Consider the following 7,500-nt stretch of genomic DNA (forward strand, 5'->3'; position numbering starts at 1 on the left):
GGGTGAGATGGCCATGTCGTCCTGATGGAAGTTCCTATAGGGTAGCTTCCTAGGGTATATTACAACTACGGCGATATTCCCAGAGAATTTACCTTAAGGTACCAGAATTCTAACTCCTGGAGCGAGTATCCCTCGTGAAAGGGATATCGCGACATATCAGAGGACGTATTCTAGACACGTCACATGGCAATCTACATCCTGGACAGAGATTTCGTCTCGTAGGAGGTGATTGGCGAGATACGAATTCGGGAAAGAAAAAGGGGAGCCGCTCCCAAGGCTTCCCTATCCCCCGATTCGTATGCGTGCCTGGCGCCAATCCTGGCGCCATCTGTATTCCTCGTAGCGTACACGAGGTGCTATAGATACTGTATGTAGGGAGGGGTCCTACAGTCCTTTCTTAGAAAGGCAAGGGTGGGTCCATCAGGACGACATGGCCATCTCACCCAAAAATAGATTTTTCGCTTCGCTCAAAATCCGTTTTTTGGGCTCAAGCCATGTCGTCCTGATGGAAGTGTACCAGAGCATTACTGTATCTGTGGATTCTCAGAACGTGCCGTACTCCCCGGAGGTAATTTTTTCCCCGGTCGACTAGACCTAGAGACCTAAGATGTTACCGTTATACATCTTTTCAACTAACTATAAACCATGTTAGAGCTTCCTGCCCCCTACAGGGAAGAGTCCTACTAGACTCTGGAAAAGTCTCGAAGAGTACATATATCTATGTATGAATACCAGGCAAGCTAATATAGTGGTCTCGCCCTATATTAAGTAAAGCATAGTTTGTAAAGAACCACTGCGTCAAAATGAAATATCGACCAGTTCTCCGCACAATACTTGTATTGGACAAAGGTTTTATATCCGCATAGGAGGAAAACCAATGCAACATAGCTTGCATAAAGGAACAATTCTATTAGAATTATCCCAGATAAGGTACATAGAATGAATGCTCAATTATACCAATAAATTGACACAGGTGAAGGAGACGCAAGGTTCTCAAGAACCAGATTATTGACAGGCAATAAATAGACAGGTTAACCACAATTATATATATATATATACATAAGAAGAGGATAACCCAAAACTTTAAGCATAAGTATGATAGTAAACAGAGCTTGTTTGTCTGAAAGAAAAAACATTAGATGCCACTTTTAAGATACCGAGGTATCAAAGTCATAAAAGCCTGTATTACAAATCAATGACATTAGCGTTAGAAACGCTCGGCACACATGTCTGCACTTATGCTAGGTTCACCTTCGGAAATGGAACAGTCTGGATGGGCAACACAGTGCCCTCACTTAGTTTGTAGTACAGTATGTAACTACACACTCACCCTGGAATTAATCGTCCCAATTAAGACCACTGTTCCTCGCAGAGTTAAACAGTAGGGTTAACACCGCGACCCACTGCTACCACAGATCTCTTTAGTTCCTCTACTTTCTTCGCATAGTGGCGAAAGAACACTCTGGAAGACTTCCAGCCAGTGTATGAACGGAGATGTTCAAAATCCATACAACTAAAGAAATTTAAGAATGAGGCAACTTTCCTCGGATCGTGACCTGCGGGTGTATTGTCAGGATCCGCTCTGCGAATAAAATATGTGATTTTCGCTCTGAGTTGATTCAGAGATAAATTTGAGCCTGATGTTTCTCCCCTGAATAGTTGACCACCCTTGAAGTCTGAAGTTCTATGAAGATAGACCTTTAGGCATTCTACTGGACATAGAGATGCATCTTCTTTCAGAGGGCAGATTCTCCAGGGACCCCACCTGTTGGTGGGTAACTCATTCTTGGCGAGAAACGTAGGATCCGGAAACAGGTTCAGTTCTCCCCCATCCAGGAACTGAACACGACCTGCCTCTCTCGAGAGGCTACAGTCTCACTAACCCTGGCCCCGGACGCGAGTGCAAAATAGGAAAATAACTTTTTGTGTCAAATCCTTTAACGCACACTCTTCATTGCTCAACAGAGAAGCGAAATGAAAAACTTGTCTAAAGACCATGAAATGGGCTTTGGAGGTGCTGAAGGTCTGAGCCTAGCACAGGCTTTCGGGACTTTATTAAAGATCTCGTTACCTAGGTCGACCTGGAAGGCATATAGAATGGGTCTTGTCAAAGCAGACTTACACGCTGAAATCGTGTTCGCTGCCAACCCTTGACCATGGAGGTGGAGAAGAAAGATAAGCAGAAGTCTGTCAAGATCTCCTGCGGAATCTTCGCCTTGACAAAAGGCCACCCATTTTCTCCAAGATGACTCATATTGCCTTCTAGTAGATTTGCACTTATATTCCTCAAGGAAGTCTATACTGGCTTTCGAAATCCCGAAACGCTTTCTCACCGCTAGGGAGAGAAAATCATGAGCTGCAGGGTCCGGGTTTTCTGTAATGAAGCGCAGACAGTTGACTTCTGGACTCGCTGGGTCAGAACTGGATCTGGTAGTGGTACAAACTTCAGCTACAGTTCCAATGCCAGGAGGAACCACACGCTGTTCGGCCACTTGTGGGCCACTATTGCCGCTACCCTTTGAAGGATCTCAGTTTGTTGAGGACCCTCAACAGAAGGTTGTGAGGAGGGAACAGATAAATCTTGGACCATCTGTTCCAGTCGAGGGACATTGCGTCCACTGCTTCCGCTAAGGGGTCCTCGTACGGGGCACGTACAGGGGCAACTTCTTGTTGTCTTTCGTCGCAAAGAGGTCTATCTGCAGTTCTGGGACTGATTCAGAATGAAGGAGAATGATCCTGCGTCTAAGGACCATTCCGACTCTATCGGTGTGAACCTGGATAGAGCGTCCGCTGTCACATTGCGGACTCCTTGAAGGTGAACTGCCGACAGGTACCACTTCTTCTTTTCCGCCAATCGGAAGACGGCCAACATCACCTGGTTGAGAGGTGGTGACCTCGATCCTTGTCGATTCAAGTATCTCACAACTACCTCGCTGTCTATCACCACCTTATGTGGATCGAGTGACGCGGGGAGACTTTCTTTAAGGTAAGGAGCACTGCCCTAGCTTCTAGAAAGTTTTATGTGAAAGGTCTTGAATAGCCTGGACCAAGTCCCCTGGACTTTTTTCCGATGAGAGTGACCTCCCCATCCCTCCTTCGAGGCGTCTGAGTGAATCGTCACCGACGGGGGAGGTGGCTGAAGAAGAGCCGACTTCTTTAGATGTCTGGCTTGGGACCAAGGCCTGAGAAGAGTACTTAGCCGAAGCGGCTGGTCTTCTCAGATCTCTTCACGCGTTTGATGCATAACTTCTCCAAACTCCGATTGCATCCTTTAGCTGTGCTCTTAGCACTGGGTCTGTCACCGAAGCAAACTGGAGAGATCGCAGTACTCTCTCCTGCTCGTGTCTTGATATCCTTTCGGAATCTTGAAGTCTCTTGACAGAACCCGCTATCTCCTTCCTTTTCTTCGCCGGGGTGGAAAAACGGTGTGACAAAAGGTCCCAGTGGATTCCCAGCCACTGGAACTTTTGAGATGGAGAAAGTCGAGACTTTTTCTGTTGATCTTGAAGCCTAGGTACTCTAGGAACTGGATCACTTGACTGGAAGCTTGCAAGCATTCTGTCTCGGATGCTGCCCACACCAACCAGTCGTCCAGGTAGGCTACTACCTGAATTCCCTTTAGGCGTAATTGTTTGAGAGCTACGCTCGCAAGCTTCGTAAAAATCCTTGGGGCTATGTTTAGCCCGAATGGCATGGCTCCGAAGGCGTATAGTCTTCGTTGTAGCCTGAACCTAGGTAGGGGGAGAGTCGATGGCTAATTGGAATGTGCCAATAGGCGTCTAACAAGTCTATAGAGACGGAATATGCCCTCTCGGGCAGTAAGGTCCTTATGTGTTGCAGTGTTCGCATTTTGAATTTGCAATTCACTATGAACTTGTTGAGTGGCGACAAGTCCAGAATGACTCTGAGCTTTTCCGAGTCTTTCTTGGGAACACAAAACAGCCTCCCTTAGAAATTGATGGGCTTCACCCTTCGGATCACCTTTTTTCTCCAACAGTTCTTGAACGTACTCCTCCATAACGGGGGTGGAGTGTTGGAAAAACCGAAGGCACGGGGGTGGAGTGCTGTACCAGCTCCCGCCCAGTCCATTCTTGAGTAGGCTGTGGGCCCAGGGATCGAAGGTCCACCGATCCCGAAATTTCAGAAGTCTCCCTCCTACCGGTATCACCTCACTTGGACTGCCGTCCTGAGGTCTTGCCTTCCTGACCACGACCACCCCTGAATCCCCTTCCCCTTGAGGGGCGTCTAGACGAGCCTCTGGCTGCTCCTCTAGGCTTTGCTCGAAAGGAAGTAGACTGCCCTTCGAACGCTGGGGTGAATGCCGTGGACTGTGTCGACACGGCCTGGGGTACCCACTGAAAGGTGGTCGGAGTTTGTCCCACGATCTGGGGCACTGGGGGCAATGGCAATTGCAGTTGCTGTTGCTGTCTAAGAGGCTTGGCTGGCCGAGACGGTAGCCTAGTCCTCATAGTCTTCCTCTTTGGTTGAGGACCCTCATCCGGGGAAGACTTTCTTTTGATAGCCAGGCCCCACTTCTGGAGAAGGTTTCTATTCTCCAAGGCGGCCTTATCAACAACTTCTTTGACCAAGTCGGTAGGGAAAAGGTCTTTTCCCCAAATGTTGGAGGAGATTAGTTTCTTTGGCTCGTGCCTCACCGTAGGCGAGGTAAACACGAACTCCCTACAAGCTCTCCTTGCCTTGACGAAGCCATAAAGGTCCTTCGTCACTGTGGCCAGATGAGGCTTGGCCACTACCATGAACATTTCATGGACCTTGGGGTCACTTGCCATCGTCTCGAGAGTAGTCTGAAGAGACATTGAGGCAGTCAGTCTTTCTTTTGTATCGAACTCACTTCGCAAAAGAAAGTCAGACAGCTTAGGGAGGTCCTTGCCGAACTGACGTCCGGCAATATCAGCCTCCAACTTTCCCACTGAGAACGTAAGATGGACGTCCTTCCAGTCTTTGTGGTCCATAGGCAGGGCCAGCGACAAGGGTTTACACTCCTCTAGGGAGGGGCAAGACTTGCTGGCCTCGATTGCTTTTAGTACAGCCAGAAACCCTTTCTGTAAAAAGGGGAAGGCTCTAGTAGGTGAGGACACAAAGGAAGGGAGCTTCCTATTCAATGCGGCTACCTTTGAGTTAGAGAAGCCCCTCTCTTTCATCGAGGATGAAAGTAGAGCTTGAGCCTTAGCATGGTCCATCACTATGACCTCCTTCGGCTCTGTCTCCTCCTTTGAAGCTGGTTCCTTCCTCAGCCGGACATAACAGTCCGGATATGATGCCTTGCTGGGCCAGAATTCCACCTCCAGGGGAACTGAGCCCAGCTTATCCGAGATGACGATCTTTCCAGTCGTCATCGGCATGTGCTCAGCATACCTCCATGGGTTAGCATCTGAGCACAAGGGAAGGTCTTTCACATTGAGCTTTTTCTGGGGCCCATGTGATTCTGCAAGGCACTGCATTCGCAGTTCCATTGCAGCCGCCTTCTCCTGATTCTCCTTCTGCATTTGTTGGATCATTCCAACAATAGAAGAGAGGGCCTGTCCCAGCTCTACTGGGAGACCGGCCGATATAGAGGGCTTGAACTTCATCCTAGGCTTCTGCCAGGAGGTCTTCCTCCTGACACCCGTCCACATCAGACATCCTGTCATCTAGCTGGATGTCTTGCATCGCGACCGCGACTTCAGCATCCACCTGGATCTGAACTTAGGGGATCTCCTCTTGAGGCTGGGGAATCACTGCATCAGCTGATGCCTTAGGGAAAGGATACGCCCTCATCTTCTCACTTGGAAGATAAGGGCCAGAAGTGTTCTTTTGGAAGCCCCTTACCCAGGTACGAAGCTTCTTCCTAGCTATTTAAATGTCTCAGTAATCAGGTTAGTGCACACAGTACATACCTGAGGGTCCCAATACCGGAGATCATCCTTGGAGACAGCGTATGCTGCGTGTCTCCTACAAAAACTCATGTCCGCAGAGGTTCTTGCTGCTGACATTGCAGAAAGCACTTCCCCACTTCGGAGTGTCCTTCTGTAAAGAGAAGAAATTTCCATGAGTATCAAGTGAACTATGTATCACTGGATATGCATAGTATAGCATAACAATTCAGAAAGGAAAGACACACCCTTGTGTTTCCCTCACAACCCATTGTTGCAGCCTTCCAGATAATAAAATCAAAATGGTTTATCTCTTCTAGAGTAACCAATGCAAGGTTTCCAGAGGAAACAGGTGGAGCTCACACCTAAGCAATGATTTTAAAATCCTGGATAATAGACAGGGAAGAACTCAGCTTCCTATCTGTAGGGCAACAGCAAAGGGATGTGCAAGAAAAAACAATAGTGTTAGAAGACACAGTGCTGTACCAAAACCCTTACCATTAGGGGGATGTGTGCCGGCCTGCCTTTGCCGGCCGGCACACACCACAACTAGCTTTAAAGTATACTACTTAACAGCTATAGGGCGGCAGCACTCTGGTTCAAATGCTTGTGCCGGTCGGCAGCAACTGCCGGCCGGTAACAGCCAGTGTTGGCCGGCAATGGCTGCCGGCCAGCAACTACACAAGGTAGTACCCAGCTGCTGGCCACACTCTTGGTGACCGGCAGACAAGGGCTGACATAAGCCGGCCGGCAAAGGTACAAGACCGATGCCAGCCGGCAGCAAAAGAACCAGAGGACTACACCTGCCCGGCTGCCGGCCTCATAGGCCGGCAGCCGGGACAGGTACAGCACTTAGAAGAAAAATAGAATGGATGCCGGGATAAGAGTGTACACAACCTCCAAGCCCGGCAACCGAAAGAGTGCATATAAGGAAGGGGAGAAACTAATTCAGGCTTCCTTGACCCATGCCGTCCGGCTCTGCCGGCAGGCATGGATGAGGGACCAAGAGAGGTCCGGGCAGCACTCGAAAACATAAGACCCTTGCCGGCCAGCAGCTCTGCCGGCCGGCAAGGGGCTGAGTCAATTCCACATCCTAACCTATACTAGGTCCAGAAGTAGAACGACGTACAGTACAGTAAGACCCCTGCCGGCCAGCTCTGCCGGCCGGCAAGGGGCTGAGTCAATTCCACATCCTAACCTATACTAGGTCCAGATGTAGAACGACGTACAGTACAGTATGAAGAAAGAGGGGGAAGGGACAAAAGGGTCCTGCCAACCTTGCTTTAGTGACAGATCACCCGCAGCCAAGAAACTTATCTTAGCCTAAGGGAGATCTAAGGGGAAAGGCCAGCAATACTTGCCAGCTTCCAGAGCACCAAAGCAAGGAAGGCGTTGCTACTCCCAAGGGAAGAACTTATCCTCCCGCGAGAACAGCAACAGGACTAGTCTGGTAGATCACAAAAGAAGGAATCATATCCACAGAAACCTTCGGTAGTGACCTAAGGGAGCTAAGCTCCCTTTGTATGTGTTAGGTCAGCGAGGGGGACTCAGCCCCAAGCCAGACAACACAGACTCAGACTAAAAACTCTGTTGTTCTGTCCCTCTTGAACCATACTACAGGAACAGG

Source organism: Palaemon carinicauda, unplaced genomic scaffold (genome assembly GCF_036898095.1).
Source record: "Palaemon carinicauda isolate YSFRI2023 unplaced genomic scaffold, ASM3689809v2 scaffold59, whole genome shotgun sequence".
In the NCBI taxonomy this organism is placed as follows: domain Eukaryota; kingdom Metazoa; phylum Arthropoda; class Malacostraca; order Decapoda; family Palaemonidae; genus Palaemon; species Palaemon carinicauda.